The sequence below is a fragment of the Synchiropus splendidus genome, chromosome 1, assembly GCF_027744825.2.
Source record: "Synchiropus splendidus isolate RoL2022-P1 chromosome 1, RoL_Sspl_1.0, whole genome shotgun sequence".
NCBI classification, from domain to species: domain Eukaryota; kingdom Metazoa; phylum Chordata; class Actinopteri; order Syngnathiformes; family Callionymidae; genus Synchiropus; species Synchiropus splendidus.
This window is the reverse complement of record NC_071334.1, coordinates 5,396,719-5,409,548: the sequence shown is the minus strand read 5'-3', so window position 1 is coordinate 5,409,548 and position 12,830 is coordinate 5,396,719. Positions and strand designations below refer to the sequence as shown.

At 44.0% G+C, this 12,830-nt stretch overlaps 1 protein-coding gene across 1 annotated transcript in view; it reads right to left on the bottom strand.

The window, feature by feature from the left end:
• chsy1 (chondroitin sulfate synthase 1) overlaps window positions 1–12,830 on the bottom strand; it is a 51,751-nt gene that overhangs the window by 17,939 nt on the left and 20,982 nt on the right. The gene's annotated exons all lie outside the window — the stretch shown is intronic.

Here is a 12,830-nt window from a genome sequence, read left to right as displayed (position 1 = left end):
AACGTAACACAATAAACCTCACTGAAGCCCCCACTCCCGGCTTGGAGCACGTGATCCACGCTCGATTGACTTGACTTAGTTCTACGTTTCACTTTGTCATTCCCTAAACTAAAGGTCTGGTGTGTGTTTCACCTGTGATTCATTGTTTATTGTCGTGAAGTCTGTTGAATTCAGTGGAGTGACCCCCTTCACACACACAGACCAGAGCCACATGGTGGCATGAGCCAGGTAAAAAAAATATAAGTAAAATAAATGGTGCACACATTTCTATCTACGCCGCTTGATATTTTGAGGTGGATCACAGTAAAATGTATGAATTTTAAAAATACATGCACAAGAGACCTACGCCAGACATGAACCAGCAACAATGTGACACACAGGGATGAGCTTTAACCGCTATACTGCTGCTAAGTCACGTGACCAGCTGCTCAGGTGAAGCCTCACAGCCTGACATGTTTGTAGCATGTGGCTCTGTTCAGCAACACAGTAAAACAATGTGGCTCTTTGCCTCTGACTGGTTGCCCACCCCTGCGTTGGAGGGTCTCACATGTATTCATAGAACTGCAGTTACATTTAAGTAACTAACATTTGTTACTGTTCTCCACTGCAAGGGGCTCTGACTCCTGACTGATTAGACTCCAACCCAACTGGCACACACAGCTTCAACAATCAGGTCTATGAACACTGTTATCTTTCATTCTCAGCTGCTTGTTTCATCTGACACCTGATTGGTTAATCCGTGTGTGTTTGATCGGTTGGAACAAAACCCTGCAGAGGGCTGGAATGAGACCCCTGATGTACAGCTTTGAATTGACGTTCCCAGATCAGATGACGCACTGCTCATCTCAAAAACAACACCATAACTACTTGACCATGACATAGATGGACTGGAGTCTTGACAAAAGCTTTGACTGCATTCAGCAAAAATAAACAGGAAAACACAAAGCAAGCTTTAAAACCAATAACAACTTCTTCTCCAGTATAAATGTCTGTTTAAAAAATGATGTTCTAGTCAAGTTCAAGTTTATTGTGGTCGGAACTGAGCCAAACCACTTCTTGTTTTGGTTTGGAGAATGGGGCGGGGCAGCTGTCTGGACCAACATGTTCAGCACACACCAGACCTACTGCATTGTCAGTCAGAGAAAAGAGCCAAATGATATGGTTCCCGTTGCAACCAAGAATTTAAAGAACGGTTCCTTCACACGACACTTTTAGAGACACATCCCCTGGCTTTTATTTTATAAAGGCCAAGCCTCATGTCTAGGTTTTTACTGGGCCATTACGGTTTGGTAAACGGCAATTTGCTTGGGGTTGTGCATTCCATCAGAAAATCCAATGCTGTGATCAATTATCTGTGCACCGTGCGTCAGGGCTGCTGGATCTTCCTGTTGCGGTGAAGACGGCACACTTGCGAGCATGACACTTAATCGATGCTGTGGTTGTGACTATGAACGTGTCTGCACAATCTCCCGTCAGCCGCGAGGCACTTGAGTCTGCGGTGGGAAGGTAGGGATCTGACACGCTTCCCCTAGTCAACCTTCTCACTACATGCAGAGGGAGCGGGATTTCATGCAGATATTTACACTGTTTAGCTGTCAGTAAGCCTCACTTTAATGGCCCCACTGGACTCAGTCGCCAAGTTCATAAACAACCACACTGTGATTCCCGCGATCAAGGACATCAGGCCGGGTGGCTAAAAGGCATCAGTGTTGCAAGGGGTGTCAGTGCCAGCTCTTGTGTGATCTACCTCAGAGGAGGAAACACATGGCCAGGACTTGTACGGTCATTGTAAGACTCTTAGAACTAATCTGCTATAATTGGATGCTGGCAGCTTAACAGGGCTGCGGTGATCAACCGTGATGGGTGCCGTGATGGATGGAGCCTGGTGAATGGACCGGGCCTGGACGTCTTCTGCCCCAGCTCCACTTGGCCTCAGCCCATCAATGTCAACAACAAGAATGACTCAAATTTAAAAAATACAAGATCAAAGCGCAATATATCCATGTATGCATAAAGCCGACAACCACAGAAAACTGACTACAGACTTTCACAACAGTGCGGATAAGTCACACATTGGGGGCAGATAGTGAGAGAAGGACCTAGAAGGACCAACATCAAGGAGAGCACAGATTTGGAAATAGGGTGTTTAACCCAGAGCCTTTGGAGCCGCTCAACTACCAGAGTGACGTGGTGGGTTCAGCAGGCTCTGGAGATCTAGACCACTCGTAGTTTGTGGAGGGTTTTTGGAGGCAAGACGAGGAGTGACTGACAGTAATCTAGATGGTGGTGAACAGGCAGAGCAGTGGTGCCAGTGAGCTCATTAGTGACCTAAGTGAGGACTTGAACTGTTCAAACAGATGAGAATAGTTTGGAAAGATGTCGTCTCCTTTTGAACTTTTGATGGGGTGATGTTCTTCTCTGCAGGTAACTTTCACTTCAGGAGGAGCGAGAACTGATTCCCCTTGTATTTTATTCGTAAATTGCTAGATGTTTCAGCTGTAGTTTTTACACACTAGCTCTGACTAAAATCACTTTAATTCATACATGTTCTATCTAAACCAGTGAAAGTTTCACTGTTGTTTCATCAACTATCCGCCCCCGTGTTGAGGATGGCGCTGTCCACAAGCATCCAGCTATGACTGCTATAAACATAGTTAAACATGATCATTAATGTAAACTCAGTAGTGTGCAGTGAAATACAGGGTCATTTTCTTTGTTGCGACTGTGGGATCAAAAGTTGCAAGACCTTCGGCTGATGGTCAAAGTGATAAAGAGCGAGTTTTAAAAAGTTAAAGTACCACATTATGGAACTTACCCAACGCTCTGCTGATACTGATCTTCACCTTTCAGGTTGATTTAAAAGGCAAGTATAACCTGAACCCACTTTCGCAATCTTTCTCATGACAGAACATCGAAACTGTCGTCTAGTGACGAAGGTTCTGTCCTCTGACGCAACCATGAAGTTTGACGATTCAAAAATATTTTATTAACTCTACTTTATTTCGTTGTACATCCAAAACAGTGTTGCTTTGAAGACCATCATTGAAATAAGAGGATGATGGCATAACAGTGCAGGTAATGATGGAGGCTCCCAAAACAAGCAGGCTTTTGTTTTTGACCATCATTTATCCGTCACTTGTTTGACAAGAGGGTAGCTTGAGCAATGGTAACACGCCACTCATACAGACTAAAATCTGGAGAATCACTACAGAGAATCTCATGCTTTGGCCGTCTTCCTGATACAGTGCTATTACCATGAGGAACTTAAACCGTTTGAGCGAACTGCAGTCACCCACATTCACCTAGAGAAGTGTGTTTTACGAGTCTGACCCACTTCCTACAGTCACTCACGTCACAGGGGAATCCACTGCGTGGGATTTAGCTACAGCATGAGCCCATGGTCCACAAGTTGGAACCACCTTATGTCGCATCAAGGGTTTTTAGATCATCAGAGGGGCAGAGTCATGACAAGCATCTTCCCGAAAAACCACGAGCGATGCTGGTGTCAACATCAACAAGTTGGAGTGAAGATGAAGTGAGATGTGACCTGAGGAATATCGATGTATGCGATGAAAACCCGCTGCAGCAAGAGCAATACCATCCACTTCATGAGTCCTTGCAGAGGAAATAAGACAGAAGACTGCCGATAAATACGTCTAGGCATGGATGGATAAAGATTATGGCTTACTAGTTCGTGCACTGCCCCCAATATAGGCCACGGTCAGCAGAGGAGCTTAAAACTGCTTTATCTGCCCGCCAGACAAGTTTGTCATCCTCTGCTGTGAGACTGGAGCTGAGACGCAGCGGAGACACACTCACCACTCATTGGCTCTCTGTTGTCTTAGTGAGGACCCTGATCATATGTTGCCCTCATCACATCTTTCAGAATATTCACCATTGACAGCAAATGTAAGGACGATTCCCGCAGGTGTCAGTGGAGAACAGTTTGGGTTACCACCATGGCAACGCAATAAAATGTCATAGCACCGGGGGCATATCTTGCACTGGATTACAGCACAGCTGAGGCATAAAAAGAATGCATGTCAGCACAATATAGCTGACTAGTGTTCTTGGAAGCTCTCTCCCTGTCTTAGCCAAAGTTATCCACGAGTCACCCGAGTGGCTCATTCTGCTTTAGGGCCGGGTGGAACCGTGACACGGCATTGAATTTTGGACATTTTGTACACACAAAATCTTTTGTTTTTCTTTGGCAATCGTTTGCTCTGTTTACCCGATGTGGACTTGTTTCAGGGGAAAAAAACAATCACACACATCATGTGGTGTTGCAATGCTCTCACCAAAACAGAGAAGAAAGTGTGGTGCTGTAAACATCCACAGAAGAAGAACAACAACAGCACGGACATGGTGAGAGACATGACACATTAGTGTTGACCGACGACGAGATTGAGCTGCTATTACAGGTCACTTTCTGTAATAGCAGTGGCGTTATGTGGAATGCGAATCTTCTCCGCAGTATCCATTCTCTTGCTACAGCCGTCTTTGACAGTGATTTTGTATTCGGGGCAAAAAAAGTTCAGTGTTGTTCTGGCCAGTGAAAATAAATGTAAGATTTGAGTGCAGTATTGTGTTTCTCTCTGTCACATAAAACGCCAATAAAACTAGCCCATCCGCACGCAGAAGCTGCCTTTGTCGTCCGTATAGGACGCAAAAGTCAACTTTCCCAACGTCAATATATGATGTTATGGGAGTGACAATATGAAATGCATGTATGTTTGCAGTTCCAAATGTGGAAAAGTTCAAGTTGTCCTTGAACCAACTAAGCATGTCAACAACCTGAAGGGAGATGAAGGCAAATCTACACATCTGCAGATCAGCGTCACACTCAGGTTTGTTGTTCACTGCAGACATCAGCTAAGACCAAAGAAGTTATACTCACAGTTACACTTCTCAATGGTCTATAATATTAGTAGACTGCCTTCACATCTGAGGAGCAGTTTGTTGTTCAGCACAGCTGAAGCTGGCGCAGCCGCACATCTCCCAGTCCCACCATAGTCCTGCTATTAACCCCATGATCCAGGGTCCTGTGGTCCCGCAACGAGAAATTCCTATTCCTCTCCAGTAGCCGGACTAAGCTGTTTACATGCATTTTTCAAGTCCAGACTGAGCCGGACTGACACAATCATCTGAGTTTCTGAGCGACATGTGCTCATTGACTGATGCAACACTGGCATAACATTTTATAGAGGCCATACCAATGAAGTGCTGCCATCAATCCTACCGCCTGCTGCAGGAGACTCATGGGAAAGCGCTTGATGGACAGGTAGGTCGATGTAGACGAGGTGATAAGCGCCGCCGCGGGCGGACTGATAGAAACAATTTATCTGCAGATCAAACGCCAGCTTTCTTCCAGCCGTCACATCACAACGACCCGAGATGCTTACGCTTGAACAACTAACATACTTTACATTCCAGCAATGATGCACGCACCTGGAAACACTCCAAACGCTGCTTTTCCAGCCGCAAGCTTGTCAGCGCCGCCGACCAACTGTTTGTGTTTGCTCTTGCAACTCGCACACATCTCAATCCTTTTAGCAGGGCTCATACATTCTCACTGAGGCGATGATTCATACTTAACCAGAAGGAAAATAAATATATATATATATATATATATGTGTATATAGACACACAAATAGTTATTTTTCACTGTGAACTGGATTCAACCTGAGACAAATAATCAAGTGGCGTGAGAAGGTCTTGCCAATGAGGAAGACAACGTCAACGTTAAAAGGAAGTATATTTCTTTGCCTCTCATTAAAAACAACAGTCTTTCATGTACTGCCAAAGCAGTACTCGCTGATACAACTTAATGGGTGACTAAGCACCATTTCATTTTGACAGTTCCCGAGGTTTGTCCAACAGAGCTTCTGCTTCATAGTGTACCTGAAGTACAGGATCCAAACATGCAGCGGTTTGAGCTGATTTATGCTCCACACACACACACTGCGCCTCGTCTCCTCACAGCGAGGACAACTGGATCCGTGTTGCTCAGCTCTCCAGTTTAAGATGAGCCAGAACCTCCCAGGCTCTGGCACCTCTCCAGTGATGTTGCTGACGCCACAGACTGCGCAAGCTCCTGGTGTTAATCACGGTTGTTATCAGTAAATACATGCCATATGCAAAACTAACTGACATCAGGGAGTTGGACAGACGTCCGAGAGGCATTTCTTCCTGTAATCTGGTGATGACTGAGCAGGTTTTTCTCCTTACACACTACAGACTCCCAGAGTTGTCTACATTACAGCAGAATGACAAGCAGGAGGCGGAGCTTCGGACTGGTCCGACTCTGCTCTCCAGTTTGATCAGCGGGTATTTAAAGAAGGACAGTCATCAAAACACAGACACACAAAGAGACGTGCAGTAGAGGAAAAATAATGTTTAGCATAGCACCTAGTATACCAGATCGTCCCATACTCCATGAGTACATGGAGAGGCTGGAATTGAAGTAGGGGTGGGCGATATGACGATATTTGATTGTGAACGACTCGAACATGACCCGCCAAAGTAAGGAGATCATATGGATCATCTGTGATGCATTCTATGAGCTATAGATCTATGCTGACGCGCTGCCCGACTCTGCCATCACCAGCCTCAGAGTCGCCGTCGGAGCTAAACAAGAAGCTCAAAAACACAACTTTGAGTGTTTTTTTCTTAACTTAATGAGCCTCGACACGCTACACCTCACAGCCACGGCTGAACGATGTGAGCGTTCCTAGTCTGACGCACTTCGCCAATGACTGTCTGCACTGCGATGCTAACTGAGATAAAGGCTAACCTCTCACTTGAAACCGTTACTGACATTCATTGAGCATCAAAATGGAAACACTCTGTGGAGCTTTAACTGTTATGAGGCAATCTGAGCGAATTAATGTTCAAGATTTATCCGTAAAATCTACAAAACCAGTATAAAATGTTGCAAAAGAAGGTAAGTGAGGAACTATTTCCCGATGTCTTCGCTGATAGTTTATTAAATTACATGTTTATTGACAGCCATTTGCTCTTCATCAGAGTATAGTTGTTTACCTTTTGTTACATTTAGGTTCTTCGCACATGTTGGCAAAAATATGTGCTTTCTCCTAAATTGTATGTTTTTTTCCCCCATTTCACATACAGAATTGGTTTGGTTGCACTGAGTAGAAACTCACTAGTTTAAAAAAAAATGAATGAAAATTAGCTCTTATGAAAAGCACTTGAATACCGCTGTAATTCAGCTTGAGATCAATGAATTGAAGCTGAACATTGTTTGGGCAGCTACATGTGCTAATACAGTGTGTTTACAGTAAGTCTCACACCCTCATAACATTGGCAAACAATGACTCTGAGGCAGACGACTTGCGCAACAGAAACTCAGTGATGGCGTAAATCAATTCTCAGGATGATGACATGGCCCACATTCAGGCCTATTGAGTCCTGTCACAATTACGTCGCCAGGCTTTCTACGATCTTCAACTCAATTTCCTGCTTACAGACATAAAACTGTCATTAGACAGGTTTCGCAAACCCAAGCGTTATTGCGAGGCCAAGCCACTGCATTACGCAATTTCATATACCGTTTAAAATCAAAACGCACCTTTAAAATGTATGTTTATTTATGGATGAACTACATCTCTTTTATTTAGTTCCACAAATTATTTAACACCTTTGAACCAGATATAATTGTTACCTTAGGTCCTTTAGAGCAGCTTTGAGTTGAGTAAATTATCGTCTACTTATATTTGACCTTATGGGAAATTAAAGTACTAATATGTACTGTTGTGAAAAGAAAAGTCCAGCACGAGGACTTTGTGGAAGTTTGTTTTCCGTATCACAATACATATTAATGTCTGTCAACAAGAACATAATTGGGAATAATGGGAAAAATCAAACAAGGCAGTACAATATTATGTGCATGAAAACATTATTGCTGTGACGTCAGACCACTTTGCCTTTCATTTCAGTTTTCAACAGAGGAATGAAGAGCTCCATTAATGAACAAAATAACTCCAGTGTGCGGATGGAAAATGTTATTAGCATTAAACACATGTCACAAATGCAACTAAAAAAAACAAAAAAAAACTATGTGCAATAACAAACCACTGAAGTTTACATCTGGATAAGTGCCACTTTCTATCATTACGCTCTTTTACTGCTGCTACTTGTGCATATACTTTTTATTTATTTTTTAGTGCATGCTTGATTGTTTTTTTTTATATATTCTTTTGTACATTGTTTGCACCAAGGGAGTAGCGCTCAAATTTCGTTGTACACTGTACAAGGACAATAAAGGCTATTCTATTCTATTCTATTCTATTCAACAGCATGGCCAAATGTGTATTGAATATCAATATAGTCCACTTAAAATATCGATATATAATACTGCACGAGTATCGAGTATCGCAATATTAGATCATATCAATATTTTTTGACAGCCCCAGTGGCACAAGTACACATTTTTTTATTATTATTCTCAACTCTAAAAGTGCAACTTCAACTGAAAAATAAATCTGGACATAAGGCCACTTTATCAGCTAGAATAACAAACATGAACAGACAACTGTAGTGTGTTAACGCACACAGAACCATTCCATTTTCAGATGTCATGCTATTGAGTCAAATTAGTTCCATCAATTTAACTTAAAATTCACAACAGCAGATGGAAAAAAGGTGAGGAAAAATCCGTGCTGGGCTGATAAAACAACGTATTAAAATTCAGCATCGCCAACAGCGGAGCTGCTGCAGGAACAGGGAGTAACAGCAGAGAACAATGGCTCACTGATTCACAGCCTGCTGTCCAAACCTGCCAAAGACCCCCTGCCTGGACGCTGACTGAGTAGCTCTGACACACACACACACACACACCCTGAGGGCTCCGCACACCAGACCGCGAGGGATGTGTTTATTCTTTGTGTCCCTGACAGAGACCTCCACTGCCACACCGCCAATTTGATGCTCTTTGACAGACTCAAATGGATCCAGATTAGTGGTGAGGACCCCCTGCACTTCCTCTGGGAGACACATCCTGCTGAGGACACTGGCGCATCAGCAAGAACAAAGGACGTCACTCTCCCACTGAAAACAGACATGACTGGATTACATATCAGCCGGATGACGTCGCTCTGCTCGAAAACTGATGAAACCGACTGTATTATTGCGTCTTTGTTCAAACCATTCCATTCCGAGAGAAAATTGAAAAAGTGATGATCCAGGAATGAACAGATGCTTAGATGTGAGGACACCATTTGGATTGGGAGTCAGGGAAACTGCCTTAGTTGGCAGCCAGGGCACGAGAGGTCACAGCACTATGGACCATTGGGTCCAAAAAGCAGTTGTTCAATCCATTTTTGTGAAAGAAAAAAAATGAAAAACACAAAAATCATATTTTCATTACTCCGTTTCATAAAGGAATACATAAATAAATACATTGTTTTTCATGCAGTAGATGTTGCGCAGGGAAGTGAATAACAAAAACAAAAAACATGTTCAGGCTGCAGAATTAAATGGAATATTTTATCTCCCACAGCCTCCTTCAATGCTTACTCCAACAAAGAGTTAGGACAATAACATCTGTGGCTAAAGGTACTGACCACACACATCACATGCAGAGGTCAAGGGGAGTAGAAATACTTGAATGAATGGCCGCCCTGGAAGGCCACGGTAGCTTCATTGTGAGGCGCACTGTAAAGCTCTGTCTACGAACAACCTGTAGCTCTCCATGTTCCTCTTCGCTAGTTTCTGTTTACAGTGCGGTTCACATCGGATTCCGTTGTTCCTGTTGTTGTTTTATGGATATGTTTCGAAAACCTTTTTTTTCCTTCAAAACAAAGTGAATTAACGAATGATACCCAGACCCAAATAACAATAACTTCATAAGAAATAGACACTCCATCATGAAATACAGTGGCCAGTGAGGGACATGAAACTGCTCTGCCTTTCGCGTTTTCACGTGACAAACACCGGTACCGCTAATGGCTATCAACGTTACACCCCGGACCAAGTTTGAGAAGGACACACAAAGGATAATGAAAAGAGCAGCAGCCTGGGATTAAATCAAGAACACGGACTGATGGATAGAATTTGAAATCATGACATGAACTCGAGATGTTCAATAAACTCCAAACGAAGATGATCGACTTCTGCCTGTTTGTGGCCTTGATATAAACGTGCGAGCCCAAGCGCTGCCCCGTGACACTTGTGAAGCAGCAGAACATTTGGTTAGGAAATGCTGTGAACTTGAGACGTCAAAACACATTCAATGAACTCAAAATCCATCTCTGGTGAGTGAAGAGACTTTTGCAAGACGATTTTTTGAGTGACAAATATTGGGGCTCGGAGTGTAGCCGCAATAATCAAAGGATTACTGTTCTCAGGTTTGATTCCACATTTGAGCACAGTGTCAGGGGAGACATTAAAACCAGAAGTGTTGCTGTCCCGCATGGTGCATTAGCATCACAACAACCTGCACTAAAACTTTCACTGCCCACAGCAGCAGGAGCTAAGCTAAGCCACCAACCTCACTGTGACCATTATGGAATTTCGAGCTCAGCGCATCTGTTAGTGCGGCATGCTTCTAAAATGATGACAGGTTGACAAACTGCAATTGTTTTGGATCCTTCATCCGGGCTTGAGACATTACAAGATGGAGCGAGCAGACAAAAATGCAGATAATGAGCAGGACTGAGAGTCCGCTGAGCCAGCGCCGAGCTGACAGCTGCTCGGCCCAATTAAACAAACTGAATGGGCTAATCCTCTGCTTAACGCCCAGCACCGGGAGATGATTGCCTTGCTCTGGCCCTCTGCGCACACTTCCATTAATACATTATGGATTACAAATAAACGGAGATGAAACCTGTTCAGGCCTATCAGCGAAACGCCACACTAAAGGATGCCGTCACGAGGACTGGCGGTCAATTCTTGCTCTATCGTAAGCAATAGTGGCTCTCTGTCACCAAGCACGACTCACGACTCTACGAGGTGAAGCGGTTGTTGTCTCCTGGACAGAATCAAGAAGGAAAGTGCGGCAAAAATGATGTTCAAGAGAATCAAAGTGAAGACAAAAGGATGTCAGCTGCCAAAAGTCTGTCACAGAAGATGAACCATGACGTCCCAAAATGTAACACACAGCTGCCAGCGTTCTGCTGTCAGCTTTCCTCAATGTCAAGAATCTACCATGACTACTTGTGTTGGGGAATGAAAAAAATATATATGGATTTTTACAGGCTAAAGAGCTTCATGCGCTCAAAATGCGCTGTTTTCACCCGCGTGTCCGCAGCTCCGCCCACAGAGCCGATCTCCTGGAGGAGCGGAGATGAGAAGCAGCAGCTGAGAGCAACTGTGGTGTCGGAACTTGGGACACATTTTGAGCGCTTTAATGTCAATAAAAGATGTGAGGAGTTGACATCTGATTCCAGTTCAGTTTGGCCAGTTTGTTTCATGAGTCAGTCTCCATGCTGGAGCCCGTTTTCCAAACTAGTTTAGAAGTGAGCCTCATGCATTTTTAAGCCTTTCTACGGTGCGGACAGCACCACTGCACCCGCGGCTTATAGACCGCTGCGACTCATGTAGGAACAAGATCTAGTTTCCTTATGTGTGGGACTAGAATTCCAGGCTCTATAGTCCGGAATTTACGGTAAATCTTCCTTCATGTTAGAGAGAGAACAGACACAAAATGTGTGATTAATTTGCAATTACTCACTAGTTAACTCCACTTTAGTGCGATTAATCAAGATTTAATCTATTGAGAGCCCAAATATAAACCTGAGCTATCAATCACAACCCACTAGAATCAAAGATGGAACTAAATATTTTTTTTCTTCTGAAGGCAACTGACTTTTAAAGCATCAAGCGGATATCACAAATCAAGCACAGAACTTCCAGAGTCCAGTTGAGTTTTCAACCAGAGAAGCAGTGTGTGGAGCAGATGGGAGAAAAGCTCGGCCTCCTGTGGCTGCCGGCCAGAGTTTTAACAAGCCCTTTTACCAGAGTGGCTTCACATCCTCAGTCCTTGGCTCACCCCCAGAGACAATGACACAATGATGCATCAGCTATCAGCTGCACGTTGACTCTCATTAGCGCTACACAACTCTTCATTAAAGCTGCTGACCAGCTGCACCGTCGATGGTCACAACTTTTGGGGGCGGTCACAGACCTTCCAACCATTTCCAACCATCAAATTATTTCACTTTGAACAGAGGGAGACAAAAGTGAGGCGGGAGACAGCGGCCAAGGGAATGACGCAGGCGTACAGTGGCACAGCTTTAGAGAGCTTTAGAGTGCCAGTAAATGCCAGCAGCTTTGGCCACAGAGGCAGGAAGGAGAGCAGCAGGAGGAGGACAAAGAAGTCAAAGCGGCTGCGAGCATGTGTCTTCTACGTTCACGGCAATAGGTCACACTCGCTCGGAGTTCAGTGTCTCAACTGTGAAAAGGAAGACACTGAAGATGTTTGGCGAGAGACTATCTTGTAGCTGATATAGTTCTGCAAGGCAGCAACCGCTTCACCACATACTGCTTCAATTATCTAGCAACATCTGCGACATCTGCTAGCTATGAGCTTAGGAGGACTGCTGGACAGCTGACGCCTTCCTGTTTCACACAGTAGCGCAACTTTTAGCATTCGAAACATGAATCGTCTCGGCCGCTGTGATTCCCATTCATAACCATAATCGAATTGTTCCAGCTCATGAAAGCACAGCTTAAGTGGAACATTCCAAGTTGGCCATTGTTCATTACACAGCCTTTACACAGAGAAACAGAGCATGATGTATATAGTGAGTCAGTTACTTGCCATTATTCTCACTTGACCTACAAGCGATCGTTGCTGTTCGCTGGGGGCTCGC